This window comes from Cervus canadensis, chromosome 12 (assembly GCF_019320065.1).
Source record: "Cervus canadensis isolate Bull #8, Minnesota chromosome 12, ASM1932006v1, whole genome shotgun sequence".
Taxonomy (NCBI): domain Eukaryota; kingdom Metazoa; phylum Chordata; class Mammalia; order Artiodactyla; family Cervidae; genus Cervus; species Cervus canadensis.
Window position 1 is genome coordinate 53,745,852 of NC_057397.1, and position 18,987 is coordinate 53,764,838.

An 18,987-nucleotide genomic window follows, 5' to 3' on the forward strand; every position below is an offset into this window, starting at 1 on the left:
CAGTACAGCAGTTTGAACATTCTTTGGCATTGCCCTTCTTTGTGATCGGAATGAAAACTGACATCTTCCAGTCCTCTGGCTGCTCACTGCTGAGTTTTCCAAATTTGCTGGCATATTGAGTGCAGCACTTTCACAACATCATCGTTTAGGATTTGAAATAACTCAGCTGGCATTCCATCACCTCCACTAGCTCTGTTCGTATGATGTTCCTAAGGCTCACTTGATGTCAGACTCCAGGATGTCTGGCTCTAGGTGAGTGACCACACCATCATGGTTATCCGGGTCATTAAGATCTTTTTTGTATAGTTCTTCTGTGTATTCTTGCCACTTCTTCTTAATCTCTTCTGCTTCTGTTAGGTCCTTACTGCTTCTGTCCTTTATCTTCTCCATTCCTTGCATGAAATGTTCCCTTGTTAGCTCCAATTTTCTTGAACAAACAAATGGATATAATAAGAGCTATTAAAAAAATTAACAGGGTGATGTGAAATATATATATATTTCATATATGTTTGTTTAGATTGGGGCTAGGATGGAAGATATTTCAGATAGGGTTGTCTGAGAAGTTTCTCTCAGTTGTGACCTAAGGGAGAAGACAGAGAAAGCCAGAAAGAGCTGGAGCAAGGCTGTTCCAGAGAGAGAAAACCACAAGGGCTTGGAGAGTAATCATGATACAATATTAAGTGAAACAGAATGCTAAACTGACTTATTCATACAATGGGCCATAGTTAAAGAAATGTATTGGATTCATGTGCATTAACATGGAGAAATCTCAAAAACACCATGAATGGAGAAAGGAAGATTCAAAATGATATTCCTCAAGATATTATCTACGAGACTGTTAAAAGCACAAAACATATATGTATTTGTTTATATACATATATATTATAAAGCTTATATACATAAATGATCGCAGTGTATACCAATTTCAGGATTTTGCTTACTTCCAGGGAAAAAGAGGAAAAAGAATGGAAAGCAGGGCTTTAAAATGCTTGCTTCTTTAAAAGAAATAAATCTGAAGCAAAAAAACTCAAGTCAGGGGATGGTTACATGTGTCAGACTTTGTACTCTTTTCTGTATGTTTAAAAAAATTTGAGAATTAGAAAGTTTAAATAAAGCAAACTGCAAATTGTCTAAGTCTAACAATAAAACTAAAATCATATATTGACAGTATAATCTTGATATTCAAAAACTGAAATGACATATTATCAAATGTCAGTAGTCATTATCTCTGTGTGGTGGGGTTGTCAGTGATTTTTGTTTTCCTTGTTCATTGCTCCAAATAGCAGTATGCTGCATGGATTAAGAATGTAGGAAAAGATACTGACCACATGAGAAGTGAGTAGTAAAGAGGTGTATTGTGGAGGAAGAAGGAATAACTTATAACCATTCTGTCATTTTGGTTGTTAGGACAATGCATTGTAGCCTTACCCCCTAGTATGTTTCACAGTCTTTTAAAAACATGTTTATTCATTTGCTATTTTTCAAACAGCTTAACTGAGGTATAATTGATACAAAATGTGCTACATATACTTAAATCATATAGTTTGATACATTTTAACATATGTATACCTCCTAGGACATCATCACAATCACCTCCTGAACATATACATCAGCCCCAAACGTTTCCTTATATCTCTTTATCATTCCTCTCTCCCTTTTATCCTCTTCCCTTCTCTGAAACCACTTATCATTTTATAGATTTATGCATAAATGGAATCAGAGACCAAGAACTCTGTTTTGGTCTTGCTTCTTTTACTTAGCATCATTATTTTGAGATTTATACATGTTATCACATGTGTTAATAGTTCATTACTTTTTATCAATGAGTTGTATTCCATTGTATGGATATATCACAATTTGTTTATTCATTTAATTGTTGATGGACATTGGATTGTTTTCATTTTTTGGCTATTACAAATAAAGCTGCTATAAACATTTATGTGCATGTATTTGTATGGGCATAGTCTTTCTTTTCTCTTGAGTAAATACAATCTATTTTTATTTAATATTTAATACATATTTATATTATAAAGCTTACTTCCGAAGTAGAAGATCTTCCATCTCACTTGAGATTATTCTTTGTTATTTTGAATTCCCATGGTAAAAAATGCTTTCCATTAAATTAAACCGAAATTTCCATGTCCTCAAGTTGATTTACTCAATTAAATTCATCCTTTCCCCATTCATGCTTATACTTGACAAACATCTCTTAGCTATCATTGTGCCTTTAGTCACTACTCTGTTAAACAAACTTCATAGTCAAGATACTTGACTGTTTTCATGTATGAGTTAGTCCTTTTGGCTTTTTAATCTCATGGTTAATCTGATTAATATTCATCAAAATAAATAATATTTGTCTTGTTACAGTGACAAAGCTGATTCTAGAATACATATTTACATTTGAAGGGGAATAGACTTGTTAATCCTTTATCCTATAATTAAACTTAACTCCCACCTCTAGTACTGGCAAGCTAGCCATTCCTGGACTTCCCTCTCTGGAGCAGACTTCCAAGTGCACAGATAGAGCAACACACAAAACACTCTCTCAGCTGCCTGGCAGATCTCAGGAGGAATGGGTCCCATTGAACATGATGAGATATGTAGTACATTTTTGAAATTCCCCATTCAAATATTTTGTTTCTCTTCCCCTGGGTGAAGAGTAAGAAGTAGTGGAATGTTCATTTAGGTGGAGTCCTTCAACAGAGAAACAGAAGAATATGGAATAAATGTCCCTTCTCACCGAGTAAGTTTCATACAGTTCATAGGGCCCATCACCTTTCAGAGTCAGGGCATGATGAGTTTCCATCTTATGAAGTGGTTGCATGAGTCTGTGTTCCTTCATACTATGTCCCTTGAAGTCAAGGTCCTGGTTCTTTCTCTTTTCCTCTCAACTCTAGGTAGAGTACTCAGCACCGCAGAGCATGGAGTGACTTTAAAGTGATTTTATTCCTGAATAAAGAGGATATGGCAAAGAATAGAGATAGAGGAATGTGTCCTTGGTTGTCCTGCCAGGAGGCAAAGCGCTAATCTTAACAAAACATTCCTCTGCTTTCAAAGCTTTCCGTTGGCGCTGGAGGGAACCTTTCACTTACTTTTACATTCATTGAGAACTTCCAAGAAGGAGCATGTTTCTTTTTCCTTTGCACGTGAAGATAGCATTCCTGTTTCATATGACTCTTTCTAAACAGAGACAAGAAGATATAAAGGTTTAAAATGTGCCAATTTCAATGTGTGAAGCTTTCATGAATTTGTTCTGCTAAAGAAGTTGATATCAATAGATTGCAAGTCCACTCAACTCCAGAGAAAGGATGTTTGTCTGTTAAGAAAACACATCTTTGTATTGAGTCATTTTACTTCAGCTTTATCTTAATCATGTTCCAGCACAAAAATTCTATCAATATAAGAAAGTTTTTAACCCTAAAAAATGCTTTTAAAAAGAAATGGGAGAAAAAAAAAAAAAGAAAAAAAGAATCAGTGTTTTGATCAAGGGTTACTTGGAATTCTCCCTTGCGATCCTATGATCATCAAGTTTGGAAATTTTGGTATTATCTGTCATGCAAGGATAAGTATGTAGATTATTTCTATCCCTTGAGGATAAAATGAGAAAAAGATAAATATTACTGTGATACATCAATTTGTGTCAATTGAAGAATAGCAGTGTGGAGAAGTTAAATTCCAAATTTGTGTTATAATTACAACCCATTTTACATGTTATGTAGGTAGAGAGAAAACCTGATCATTTTTATTTGAAAAGCACTTTTCCTTCAATTTTTTGCATAATTTTTGAAACTGTTTTATCTCTGCTAATATCCTGAATTTTATTCAATAAAGAAATGTGATTTTCACATTTATGTTAACCACTATTAGGGATCAAAATAGTGTTATGGGTTGCTGTGAGTATAAAATGGCTATTACATCCATCCACCTAAGTGTTCCACATTTTGTTTCTGAGGTAAATAGTCTCATCTGGGTCACGACATTCATACAAAAACAAAGTTCTGCACTATGTCTCCTAATGTCATATTGTGCTTTTGCTAGGGAAGAAAAATCACAACTTGATATATGTTAGTTTGCTCATCAATTAAATAAGCTTCATCTAAAATGCTTCAGTAAGTTCTAATTGCTCATTTATAAAGCAGTCTCTAGCAAAAGTGACATTTCAGATGATAGGCATTAACGACTTACTAGAAATAGAAAAAAAGTGTTCTGATCATTTTCATGATCCAAAAGCAAACAAATCTCAGGTTTTCCCCAGAAAAAGAAATATGATCTGTTATAAAGTTTTCCTATACTCACTAATTGTTTTAACTACAGGAAAATATTGATGTGGATAATTCAGCCACTTATGTCATGGGTACTTCCCCAGGCCAATTAAGCCTGGGAATTTAGTTAGGATACAAAGTAATCAGAAGTCTATTTTTCTGTGGTAGTGTCCCATCTTCTTCAAGGTCTTAGTTACTTATAGCAACCAGATGATCCAAATTAATCTTGGTTCCCAGCTCATGCCCAGAGAGACCACATGCCACAATCCCAACAACCTCCCAAACCCTGTGGCTATTAAAGAGGGTCCCCTGAACAGTTGGGATGCTTCTTCCTCTTCATTTCTACCACTGGCATTCTTACTCTTCCCTGATGAGTACTCTTTCTTTTTTTTCCTTCCCATGGGAGGAAAATGCACTTTTCAGCAAGAACAGAGCAGATCTCAGGAGTTTTATTTGAAGTTAGATACTGATTTTAAGGTCTGACAATTATATTGCCTAAAGATAGATGAGTCACTTGTTAATATCTCAGCCCACGCAAGCACATCAAAATTGGTTGCTATTTGCTGTTCTGATAGAGGCAGAGACTGCATGGGAACAAGGTATTTTTGTGAGGCATTGGAACTGCTATATCCCTGAAAAGGTAGAGATATTTTATTTGGCTGTTAACCTGAATGCTGCTGTTGCTAAGTCGCTTCAGTCGTGTCCGACTCTGTGCGACCCCATAGACAGCAGCCCACCAGGCTCTGCTGTCCCTGGGATTCTCCAGGCAAGAACACTGGAGTGGGTTGCCACTTCCTTCTCCAATGCATGAAAGTGAAAAGTGAAAGCGAAGTCGCTCAGTCCTGTCTGACTCTTCACAACCCCATGGACTGCAGCCTACCAGGCTCTTCCATCCACGGGATTTTTCAGGCAAGAGTACTGGTGTGGGGTGCCACTGCCTTCTCCATTAACCTGAATCCAGGTCATTAGTTAGGAGACATAGCTATGTGGGCAAACAGGAAACATTTATTCTACTTCTAACCTGACAAATAGTTAATATTTGTTTATATCGTGAGAGAAACTTCTACTCATGTTATGCAACAAATTTACTGCTAGTGCCCTTCATGAGGGAGTAATGACAAAGGGTTGATCCTCCATGACTTGCCACAAATGTAAACTTTTCTAACGAACTCATCTGTCTTTCAAGTATGAATCCTTTAAACATTGTTTTTGCTATCTAAACCTTAGACTCAGTGCATAATAGTTCTTGTCATGGTAAACTATTTTCACTCAATTTTTAATCACCTTTTTCTACTACTAATAAAATATAAAACATTAAGCACACCACTGAGGAAAGTCATACTTTTAAATTGTTCTTGAAAGATTGGCATTGTATTGTTTTCCTTTGTCCTCTCCTTCACATTCCTTTGGTTACTCTATCTAAATATGCTCTTTAAAAAAAAAACAAAAAAACTGAAGTATAGTTGATGTGAATTTTTTTAACTTAAAAATTTTCTTATTGAAGTATAGTTGTTAAAATATTCTTAACTGCACATATAGTTGGCTCTCTGTATCCTCAAATTCAAATCCATGGATTACACCAACTGCAGCTCGAAAACAATAAAAACAAAATTCCAGAAAGTTCCAAAAATCAAAACTTAAAATTGCCACAGTTATGCAACTAATTACATAGTATTTACAGCTATTTACATAGCATTTTTTACTGTATTAGCTATTAGTTAAGTAATCCAGAGGTGATTTAAAGTAAGTGGGAGGATGTACATAGGTTATATGCAAATACTAGGGCCATTTTATATAAAGGACTTGAGCATCCAGACAGTGCTGGAGACTTGAGTATCTGAGGAGTTCTGGAATCAACACCCGCACCCCCACCAGATACTCAAAGACAACTGCATTTCTTAACATTCATTGAATGTCAACAGTGCCCTTAAGTGTATCCCCAGCTCTTAGCACTCTCCCTGGCACACACTATGTGATCCATAAATATTTGCTGCATTTTATTGAAGCATAATCTAAACATGGAATTAAATCCTTCTAGCAAATTTGTAAATAGACAAAAGTCAACCTCTTTTTAAAAACATCCAAATATTTATTTAAATATGCTTACTTATTTATAGCACATTTTTGGAAGTAGTCTAAGTAAATATCTCTAAACAAAAATTTAGAAACATTAACCAATTTTAGTTCTTCTACCACTTAGCTTTCAATCAATGCAAATACAATACAATTTCAGGACAGTCATGCTGAATGAATCTGGTTCACTTGCAGGCACACATTTACTTAAATGAAACTTAGGAGAATGTGACTATTTTATTTTAATTTATTTGAAACTAGTGTGAATCCTATTTAGTTTTAAGATCAAACATTTTGATGCTCTGATTTTTCTGTCATGTACACATGCCATTTTTTATTTGCACATACTATTTTTTTCTGTTAGCTAAAACCAGAAATGGAAAAGGCAAAAATACCGTGAGAACAGTGGTTTTCTTGTGGTATTTCCAGCTCATTGGAAGTGGAGTATACTGGAAATCACAGGAGACAGGCCTTTCCCAGGGGGCTCTAAGTCCAGTGATGCTAATCCAAGACATTTGGTTTATTTAAAGCAGTCCTTTTAGGCTCATCTATCACTAATCTCAAGACCCTGAACAAAACCCTTAGCAGTCCAAGCAATTATACACACACTCTGGCAGTCTTTTTTCTCTATACGGAGTTATTGTCCAAATACACATTTTCCTTTCAACAAATATGTAACAGATTTTCATAACTCTGAAAGATGGGTCTCCAAGTATTGGTTTTCTTTTCACATCCTGTGTGGAGGTTTGGACCACTTTTTCTGATAGCAGGATGGAAAACAAACTACCTTTTAAATCATCAGTTCTTTACTGTCCGCTTTCAATTTAGTTGGTACGATATGACACCACCACCACTAACTCTAGGCCAGGACATGCAAAATAATTTGAAATACTAGGGTTTCTCAGCCACCAAAATGTCAATTTTTTTAAAAAAAGTATACTTTTCTTTTGGCTAAAGAGGCAACTGAAGGACAAAAATATGTAGATAGTAAGAAGGAAACTGAATTTGTTTCAGTAAACATTTCCTAAACACTTGCTCTGTGGCAGGTTCTGAGGATTCTAAAATGAACAGACAAAAGTCGGTGACATTTATGGATGCTGATCGTTTTCCAGGAAGTCTTCTAAGTACACACACATACACACACACACACACACACATATTTCCCATGGAAGGGAACACTCTAACAACAACACTATAAAGTAAATACTAGTATTGACCCTATTTTACAGAGACCACTGGGGTGCAGAGAAGTCAGTTAACCTGCTTAAAGTCACATGGGTAGAAGATGACAGCCCTGTGATTAAATCCATGTAGACCATTTTTAGAAACTAAGATTTTAACCATTTAGTCTCAAAATATTAACATTTTAAGGTAAAGGCAGTGCACAATATAACATGAACAGTGGTTAAAGTACAATAGAGATACAAAGTAACAATCTGAAGGGGTGGAAGATAGAGGAGAAAGTCAGGGAGGCTTCAAAGAAGAAACCATATTTGGATAGAGATAGAAAGGTGGAAATGAAGTTCACTACATAGAACAGCTTGGGCAGGATGATAGGATGAAGAAACTCAAGAACAGCACATGAAATATAGATACATGAAATAGTAGGATGGCATTCTAGAACTAACAAATGATGTGATATTACTCAAAAATAAGGCACTGATGTGGCAGAAAGTGAGTCTAGAGATATAGGCAAGTACTAATTCAAAGGGGAGCTCATATAACATGCTAAGGGGGCCTATATTTTACCCTGTAAATCAGTATTTCTCCAGGTTCCCTTTTATATGCTCTTATAGATAGAGATGACAAACCTAGACAGTATATTAAAAAGCAGAGGCATCACTTTGCTGACAAAGGTCCATATAGTTAAAGCTATAGTTTCTCCAGTAGTCATGTATGGATGTGAGAGTTGGACCATAAAGAAGATTGGGCACGAAAGAATTGATGCTTTCAAACTGTGGTGCTAGAGAAGATTCTTGAGAGTCCCTTTAACAGCAAGGAGATCAAGGAGAAAGTAGAGGAATTAAAGAGCCTCTTGATGAAGGTGAAAGAGGAGAGTAAAAAAGCTGGTTTAAAACTCAACATTCGAAAAATGAAGATCATGGCATCTGGTCCCATCATTTCATAGCATATAGATGGGGAAATAATGGAAACAGTGACAGACTTTATTTTCTTGGGCTCCAAAGTTATTGTGGATGGTGACTGCAGCCATGAAATTAAAAGACGCTTGCTCCTTGGAAGAAAAGCTATGACAAACCTAGACGGCATATCAAAAAGCAAAGACATTACTTTGCCTACAAAGGTCCATATAGTCAAAGCTATGGTTTTTCCAATAGTCATGTATGGATATGAGAGCTGGACAATAAAAAAGGCTGAGCATCAAAAAATTGATGCCTTCAAACTGTGGTGCTGGAGAAGACTCTTGAGACTCCCTTGGACAGCAGGAAGATCAAACCAGTCAATCCTAAAGGAAATCGACTCTGAATATTCATGGGAAGGCCTGACACTGAAGCTGAAGCTCCAATACTTTGGTCACCTGATGCGAACAGCTGACTCATTGGAAATGACCTTGATGCTGGGAAAGATTGAAGACAGGAGGAGAAGGGGATGATGGAAGATGAGATGGTTGGATGGCATCACCGACTCAATGGACATGAGTTTGAGCAAACTTCGGGAGATGGGAAGCCTGACGTGCTGCAGTCCGTGGGGTTGCACCATTTAGCAACTGAACAATAGATAGAGGCCTCCCTGGTGGCTCACTGGTAAAGAATTCGTCTGCAATGCAGGAAACCTGGGTTCAGTCCTTAAGATGGGAAGATCCCCTGGAGAAGGAAAAGGCCTGGAAAATCTTATGGACAATGTTCTTGCCTGGAAAATCTCATGGACAGAGGAGCCTGGTGGGCTACAGTTCATGGGGTTGCAAAGGAGTCAGACACAAATTAGCAAATAAACAGCAATAACATAGATAAATAAAAACTCTGAGGCTGTACACTGTAATCTATATAATCCAAAGTCCTCATGTCAGAAGCCTATGCTTTTGTTTAAACTTTATGCAAATATACTTTCTATTATATAATATAATGTGCTTATTTTAATATGTAAATTATTGTTTTAATTATTTCTCACTCAAGAAAATCAATGTTTTAGAATTATTTACATGCTTTATCTGTGACAAAGTCCACTGTGATTGAGAAGTCCAGCTGAAGATGTTGGTGAGGTGAGAGGAAAAGCAATGATATAATCATATTTGCCTCTCTGACAATACTAAGGGGACAGAGAAAGAAGAGGAAAATACTCCAGATCAGATTAGAATTGATGAGGGCTGGCCACACCCAGGCAATGACAGTGGTGATGAAGAAAGAGGAATGACTTTAGAAACATTTGTAAGAACATATATTAGCTAGTTATCAAATGAATGCAAGGGATAAAGAAGAAGACCAGAGGCTGCAAATCAATTAATGACAGGGCTATCTCATTAACTGAGATGGAAGAATTTAGGAAGGTTTTCCAACAATTTTCAAGAATTTCATTACAAGGAAGTCTTAAGACACAGACCCTAAATCCATGGCAATTAAGAATATGGTACAGTATGCTTGGAAAATGGTATAGAGGTTCCTCAAAAAACTAAAAATAGAATTACTGTATTGTTCAGCTATTCCACTTCTGGGTATATACCCAAAAGAATTGAAAGCAGAAACTTGAATGGATATCTGTACACTGATGTTCATAGTAGCATCATTCCCAACAGTCAAAAGTTTGAAACAACCCAAGTATACATCAACAGATTAACGGATAGACAAAATATGGTACATTCATACGATGAAATATCACCCAGCTTTAAAAAGGCTTAAGACTTAAAAAAGCCTCCCAGGTATTGCTAGTGGTAAAGAATCTGCCTGCCAATGCAGGAGACTCAAGAGATGCCACTTTGATCCCTGGGTAGGGAAGATACTTTGGAGTAGGAAATGGCAAATTACTCCAGTATTCTTGCCTGGGAAATTCCACGGACAGAGGAGCCTGGCAGGTTACAGTCCATGGGGCTGCAAAGAGTTGGACGTGACCCAACACACATAAGACTTAAAAAGCTTTAAAATTCTCACTTCAGTTCAGTTCAGTCACTCACTCATGTCCGACTCTTTGCGACCCCATGAACCACAGCACGCCAGGCCTCCCTGTCCATCACAAACTCCCGGAGTCCACCCAAATCCATGTCCATTGAGTCGGTGATGCCATCCAATCATCTCATCCTCTGTTGTCCCCTTCTCCTCCTGCCCTCAATCTTTCCCACATCAGGGTCTTTTCAAATGAGTCAGCTCTCGGCATCAGGTGGCCAAACTAATGGAGTTTCAGCTTCAACATCAGTCCTTCCAATGAATACCCAGGACTGATCTCCTTTAGGATGGACTGGTTGGATCTCCTTGCAGTCCAAGGGACTCTCAACAGTCTTCTCCAACACCACAGTTCAAAAACATCAATTCTTTGGTGCCCAGCTTTCTTCATAGACTAACTCTCACATCCATACATGACTACTGGAAAAACCATAGGTAAAAAGTGACTGGCTTACTTCACTTTTTAAATGTCTGATGTATGAGACTGTGATAAAATTTTTGAAAAGTCGGTTTTCCTGAAGTTGTTTATTAAATGATTGACTATTTCTCTATTAGTTGATGATGATTCTTTTTTGTGACTCAATTTCATATTTATACAAGGGAATATTTCAGGACCATATCTTCTATCATTCAATCTGTATGGATGATGAAGCTACACAGAGGTAAGAATATTGACTTTCAGTGAAGTGGCTTGTGTTGAGGCTCAGAACTTCACTTTCTAGTTGTGTGAATTTGGGGAAATCATTTAATCTTTATTAGCCTTGACCTTCTACATGCAAAATAAAAATAACACTATTATCCACCTTATGGAATTGTTGCCAGGTCTGAAAATGGAAGCCTTGAAAACTTTCAAAGTACCTTGCATGCAACGAGTGCTTAATCAATGTTAGCTATTATTATTACATTGCAACTTGGCAGTTTTATATGTATATTACAAATCTATCTTGACTCAAATACTTATATTTGGGTCCCACAATTTTCAAGTTGTTCATTATAGGGATGAATCAAGGCAGAAACTACGTAACTATAGCTTGCAGAGCTCTTTTGCATTCATTATTGTTCTCCTTTCCATCTACACAAAAATGCTACAAGATTTTTTTTCTCCCCTATGGAGATGTGGAAACTCTAAAAACTCACAAAAATGTTAAGGCCAAGACTGTGGACTTCAGCTACAAACTATCTGACATCCAAATTCAGTGCTTTTTTTCTGATTTATCACGCTGTTTTGGGGAATAGAATCTCTTGTATTATATAGCTAAGTAAACTGTGAACATAGTCTTTTTATTGACGAAAGTGTTTAAGTATGAAAAGAATCTTTCTCATGCTTCTAGGGTAGTCCACATGTCCATAGCTGAAATAACTCTAACTCCTAAAGCGTGAACAGGAGAGATTAAAGAGACCACTAGAATAATGTATATAACATAGCAGGTGCTTCATTTGTCCTTGTATAAAATTTCAGGAGGATTAAGGAGTCTTACTGTGAAAGTGGTGTCAAAACTAATTATAACACCTGACTCAAGACAGACATTCTTCAGACTTCTTTCTATCTGTGGGAGCTTTCTTGGCAGCCTGCTCTCATCACAAAAAGGTGTTGGAAGAGGGAGATTTTTCTCTGAGCAGCCAAGTTCTACTGAAATTTCCAGAGGGGGAAAAGTGTGTTTAAAGCTTTTCTTGGTTGTTAAGAAGTAACTGCAACTTCTTGCTGAATGTAAATTGGCCCTTTCTACTTTTCCATCCTGGCTTGTCATGGTAACTTAATTTTTTTTTAACTATAAATTAAGTCTTTCAACCAAATCACATATGATACGTTATTTTGCATGCTTAAATGACTATTAATCATTTAGAATTTCAATTACATGAAAAGTGCTATTTCTTGCCTTTATTACCCATAATTAGCCATTCCTCCCCCAATTTTTTTCATATTTTCAACTTACTGAGGAAATTCAGTCAAGTTTAAAGTATCATACTGAAAATAAAAGTTAAGTCAACAACTGTATAATCACAAATTCTCTTTGGAAGCTATAATATAGCATGCAGCTTAGAAATATGTTTCCATTTATTACACAGAATTCTAAAAACCAGAATGAATTTCAATTTAGCTTTCAAAGAAACCTAGTTTATAGGGAAAGATTAGCTAAATCATCATACAAAAATAAATTTAAAGTATCTGCAGCTGGATTAAACTGCAAAGCTGTCATTTCTTATCTTGCCACAGAATATATTGATTTACACAGCCATGTAATTTGTTTACTATAGCGGACAGTTGGTTTTGTTCTGTTTTGGTTTTGCTTCCCAGCTTGCATTAATTTTCTTTTGGTACCTATTGGTACTCTATGATTTTCTGAAGAAGTGCCTCCTATATTCCATGTGTTGCTCTCTATCTAGAGATAGAGAAACTCTATCTCTAACTCCAGGGATGAGCATGTTATTCAAGCCCAGTTAGTCAGAGCATCTTATTCTCCTTGGCCAGAGTGATTACTTCAAGAATGGTATGTGGCCCAATCAGAGCAGAATGGCACTCAGTGGCACTCAATTAGAACAGCCTCAGTTCTGCTGGGACTTCAGGGGGATAAAGCTACTTTTTCCCACTGGGCTTGCAGAATATATATCTTGACCTGTAGTCAGACATGTTTGTCAGCAGGAGCAGCCTGAGTGAAGCCACCGTGTGAGACAGCAGAGTTGAGGACCAGAAAGTAGCTGGGTTTTGTAGACTTTGCTTTCAGCCTTGGATCAAGTTGGTATGCAAACCAGCCCTACTCCTGGAAATTCACCTTAATTGTTATACACTTACTGAGTTATTTCAAAGATCTTACAGTATAAAAGATGGTATGGTATAAATTGGCAAATATGATACAGTGTAATAAAGATTAGATCAAAACAAGGTGCTAAAGGGAAATTAGGATTACTGAGGATGAATCAGACAAGAAATTCAGGAGGAAGAGATCCATTCTAGGTGATCCTAAATGAAGAACAGAAGGTAGTGATTATTTGAGAGGAAGAGGGTGGTGAACAGAGAAAAGGATACAGATGAATGGTCTTGAACAAGAAAATAGTGCAAAATTCTAGAGAACAGAATAATGATTTCAAGTAACATTCAGTATGATGGATCAAAAATTTAAGAAGTGGAGAAACAGTTTTCAAGTCATGAGACATCTAGCTGGCAGCATAAGCAGGAGCTAGATGAAGGAGATCCTTATACATCATGTTTTTAAACAGAAATCTTCTGTTTAGAAATCTCACTCATAGCTGTGTAGAGAAATAGTTTGAGAGGCAACAAAACCAAAAGAAATAAAACTTAGAAGAAGAGAAATGATGGCCATATGGTCTGACATAGTGACTTTGTAAATGAAGCAAATCAGATAGATTTCAAAGAAGTTTTGGGTGGATGAAAAATCAAGTCATTTCATTGACTGGGTGTGGAAGAAACATAGGATGTATTAGAAGTGATTAAAATAAGAGATGGAAGTTTGGTAGTTAAATTCTCCTCCCATACTAAGGTTCTGTTCTCTGTGAAAAATTGTTTCTTCTTTTGTGACTGTTTATAGTAAATGATTGGAGAAGGAAATGGCAACCCACTCCAGTACTCTTGCCTGGAAAATTCCATGGATAGGGGAGCCTGGTAGGCTACAATCCATGGGGTCGCAAAGAGTCGTACACGATTGAGTGACTTCACTTTCTTTCTTTCTATAGCTCCTTTTGGAGAAGGAAATGGCAACCGACTCCAGTGTTCTTGCCTGGAGAATCCCATGGACAGAGGGGCCTGGTGGGCTACAGTCTATGGGGTTGCACAGATTCGGACATGACTAAGCAACTAACACACCCATAGTAAATGACATTACCAGCCACCCAACAGTTCAAGCTTCATCCCATTATTTATCTTTTTGGACTTCTGAGTGCATGTATAACTGTTTCTTGGCAGTCACTGTTGGGGAAATAAAACAATCCTGACCATAAAAAGTCCTCTTTGTACCAATATATTGAGGAAGAGATATAGAGAGAAAGAAAAGAGAGAATAAGAGAAAGAGAACACAATTTATTATCAGAAAATTATTAGCAGATTTATTTGTATTTAGTGAAAGTCACTCAGTTGTGTCCGACTCTTTGCAACTCCATGGCCTATACAACCCATGGAATTCTCTAGGCCAGGATACTGGAGTGGGTAGCTGTTCCCTTCTCCAGGGAACAGCTTATTTGCATTCAAGATTGGATGAAAGTGACCTACAAGGTACAAAGAGAATTTCACACAAATATACACAATAAAGCAGAAAAAGAACAAGAAACTTCTCTTATAGCCTCAACAGAAAAATGATGGTACCTGTGATTGCTACCTCCTGAAAGATACCAGTGTTCATTTTGGAGATACGTGTTTATAGTTCCAAAGGTCAGAAGATCTGTGACTTTACACTACAAAATCAAAAGATGGGGTCTCTTCTTAGGCCTAGTATTAGGCCTGTTTTTAAGGAGACACCCTAAAAATGGGAGGGTGGGGAGGCCACCACTTTCATTTTATTAACAAAGAAAACTTCATCACTTAACTCTGTGTCACCAAAATCTCTCTGACTGTTACATCCCAGCTGGTTCAGTCTGTGTCTGTTTTCTTCTCTGAACTGAGTACCTGTAATTAACTTTGATACTACATAACCCACATTTCAGGGTAAAAGACATATGAGACCTTAAGTCCTTGACAGGTTCAGAGACTAACAAGGTCCCACTCAAGTGGCTGGCTGACTTAGTAGTAATTATTGAAGATCCTATCATATTTGTTAATTGGGTACCTCCACGTGTTCAAATGTGTTTTCAATCATGGGACAACATTTAGGTCACCCAGGCAAAGGATGCTTGTTTCCGTATCTTCTCATCTCTTGTCTCCTAGTGTCTTAATAAAGTGCTGTGATGGCCGCATTCCAGGAAGATGAAAAATAGGATGAGATTGAGGAAGGCTTATGTTGTTCTCTTCTGGTTTACTTCACAAGTACCTTACAAGAATGTGTATCAAAAAGAAAAGTATAGAGGAATGCATGCTACTCAGGTACATAAAAAGTCTTCCTCAAGTCAACAAACTTTCTCAAAGTACAGAGAAATAAAGACATGGTGCTTAGTACTATGAAGGATCCACCTTTCTTAGTGGGCTGAAATGAAAGAATTGCATAAACCTACAATTTAATATTAAATATTTAATATTTATTAAAATCTTAATTAATTAAATTAAAATTATTAAAATTTATTTATTAAATAAATTTATTTATTAATAAGTTAATAAAAATTATTTGTTTTTATGCAATTAGGTTTATGCAATTCTTTCATTTCAGCCCACTAAGAAAGGTGGATCCTTCATAGTACTCAGCACCATGTCTGTTGAGGATGTATTTTGAAGAAGACAAAAGAAGAGTGAATAGAATTGAAAAGAAAATGAATAGAGGGATCGAGAGGAAAAGGAAAGAAAGCTAAAGTGGATTGTCAAGAGGAAGGTGGGGAAGAGAAGGTAAAAGAAATGGAAGAAGAGGCAAGGAGAGAAATGACGGAAAGACTTTGGAGAAAGAGCGAGATGCTTAAAGAGATACCTTAGGAAGACATTTATGTCATGTCAGATAAAATCCTTTCCTCACTCTCGCTATGACATCATCAATAAAATCCTTACCTGTAAATGCATTACTGCAGACCACCTCAGCCAATACACAAATGCCAGCATATTTTTCCTTTTCAAGAACCAACCAGGGGCTATTCACCCAAGTGTAATATCCCAAAAGGACAGCAGCTTCTGCTGCTCAGCTTCTCATCACAGCACTGTTCAGAGAAATTTCTGCAAAACAGCCAAAATCCCCCTTAGGATTCACAATAGAGGAGGTATCAGGTAGAACCCAGAGGCCAGTCTATGCTGGAGGCGGCAGATCACTGACACCGCTTTCTGGTATGAAATCAAATCCCTTATGAATATACAGTGGAAGTGAGAAATAGATTTAAGGGACTAGATCTGATAGACAGAGAGCCTGATGAACTATGGATGGAGGTTTGTGACACTGTACAGGAGACAGGAATCAAGACCATCCCCATGGAAAAGAAATGCAAAAAGGCAAAATGGTTGTCTGAGGAGGCCTTACAAATAGCTGTGAAAAGAAGAGAAGCAAAAAGCAAAGGAGAAAAGGAAAGATATTCCCATTTGAATGCAGAGTTCCAAAGAATAGCAAGGAGACATAAGAAAGCCTTCCTCAGTGATCAATGCAAAGATATAGAGGAAAACAACAGAATGGGAAAGACTAGAGATCTCTTCAAAAAAATTAGAGATACCAAGGGAATATTTCATGCAAAAATGGGCTCAATAAAGGACAGAAGTGGTATGGACCTAACAGAAGCAGAAGATATTAAGAAAAGGTGGCAAGAATACACAGAAGAACTGTACAAAAAGATCTTCATGACCCAGATAATCACAACGGTGTGATCACTCACCTAGAGCCAGACATCCTGGAGTCTGACATCAAGTGAGCCTTAGGAACATCATACGAACAGAGCTAGTGGAGGTGATGGAATTCCAGTTGAGCTATTTCAAATCCTGAAAGATGATGCTGTGAAAGTGCTGCACTCAATATGCCAGCAAATTTGGAAAACTCAGCAGTGAGCGGCCAGAGGACTGGAAAAGGTCAGTTTTCATTCCAATCCCTAAGAAAGGCAATCCCAAAGAATGCTCAAAATACCGCACAATTGCACTCATCTCACACACTAGTAAAGTAATGCTCAAAATTCTCCCAGCCAGGCTTCAACAGTACATGAACCATGAACTTCCAGATGTTCAAGCTGATTTTAGAAAAGGCAGAGGAACCAGAGATCAAATTGCCAATATCCGCTGGATCATCAAAAAAGCAAGAGAATTCCAGAAAAACATCTATTTCTGCTTTATTGACTATGCCAAAGTCTTTGACTATGTGGATCACAAAAAACTGTGGAAAATTCTGAAGGAGATGGGCATACCAGACCACCTGACCTGCCTCTTGAGAAACCTGTATGCCTGTCAGGAAGCAACAGTTAGAACTGGACATGGAACAACGAACTGGTTCCATATAGGGAAAGGAGTACATCAAGGCTGTATATTGTCACCCTGCTTATTTAACTTATATGCAGAGTACATCATGAGAAACGCTGGGCTGGAAGCAGCACAAGCTGGAATTAAGATTGCCGGGAGAAATATCAATAACCTCAGATATGCAGATGACACCACCCTTATGGCAGAAACTGAAGAGGAACTAAAAAGCCTCTTCATGAAAGTGAAAGAGGAGAGTGAAAATGTTGGCTTAAAGCTCAACATTCACAAAACTAAGATCATGGCATCTGGTCCCATCACTTCATGGGAAATGGAGAGACAGTGGAAACAGTGTCAGACTTTACTTTTGTGTGCTCCAAAATCACTGCAGATGGTGACTGCAGCCATGAAATTAAAAGATGCTTACTCCTTGGAAGGAAAGTTATGACCAACCTAGACAGTATATTAAAAAGCAGAGACATTACTTTGACAACAAAAGTCCGTCTGGTCAAGGCTATGGTTTTTCCAGTGGTCATGTATAGATGTGAGAGTTGGACTGTGAAGAAAGCTGAGCGCCAAAAAATTGATGCTTTTGAACTGTGGTGTTGGAGAAGACTCTTGAGAGTCCCTTGGACTGCAAGGAGATCCAGCCAGTCCATCCTAAAGGAGATCAGTCCTGGGTGTTCATTGGAAGGACTGATGCTGAAGCTGAAACTCCAGTACTTTGGCCACCTCACACGAAGAGTTGACTCATTGGAAAAGACCCTGATGCTGGGAGGGATTGGGGGCAGGAGGAGAAGGGGATGAGATTGCTGGATGGTATCACCGACTTGATGGGCATGAGTTTGAGTAAACTCCGGGAGATTGTGATGGACAGGGAGGCCTGGGGTGCTGCGATTCATGGGGTCGCAAAGATTTGGACACGACTGAGCGACTTAACTGAACTGAACTGACTGATGATTTAATATGGCTTCCCTGGTGGCTCAGTAGTAAAGAATCCACCTGCAATGCAGGAGACACAGGTTTGATCCCTGGGAAGATTCCCTGAAGAAGGAAATGGCTATCCACTCCAGTATTCTTGCCTGGGAAATCCCATAGACAGAGGAACTTGGTGGCTTATAGTCCATGGGGTCACAAAACAGCTGGACACGACTTAGCAACTAAACAGAAACAACAAATGATTTAATACACAGATTTTCCTATCACTTTAAAAATGAGCTGTTCTTGAATCTTAGAGAACCCAAATGAAAGTATTTCTGTCTTGTATTATGGAATTGACAGGCCCAGTAAAAACTTTATAATCTCTCACTGGCTTTGTTAGAAAGGGAACTGATCATGAAGTGATATGCTGACCATCTGCAACTAGCAACTTTCTCAGAGACTGGAATTACCATTGTTAAAATTAAAAAAAAATATATCCAGAAGGTTAAAAAATTATTATTGTCTTAAGTATTTCAGAATATATATATATATGTATATAATATACACATATACATACATACACACAAACTATACATATAATCATTTAGGC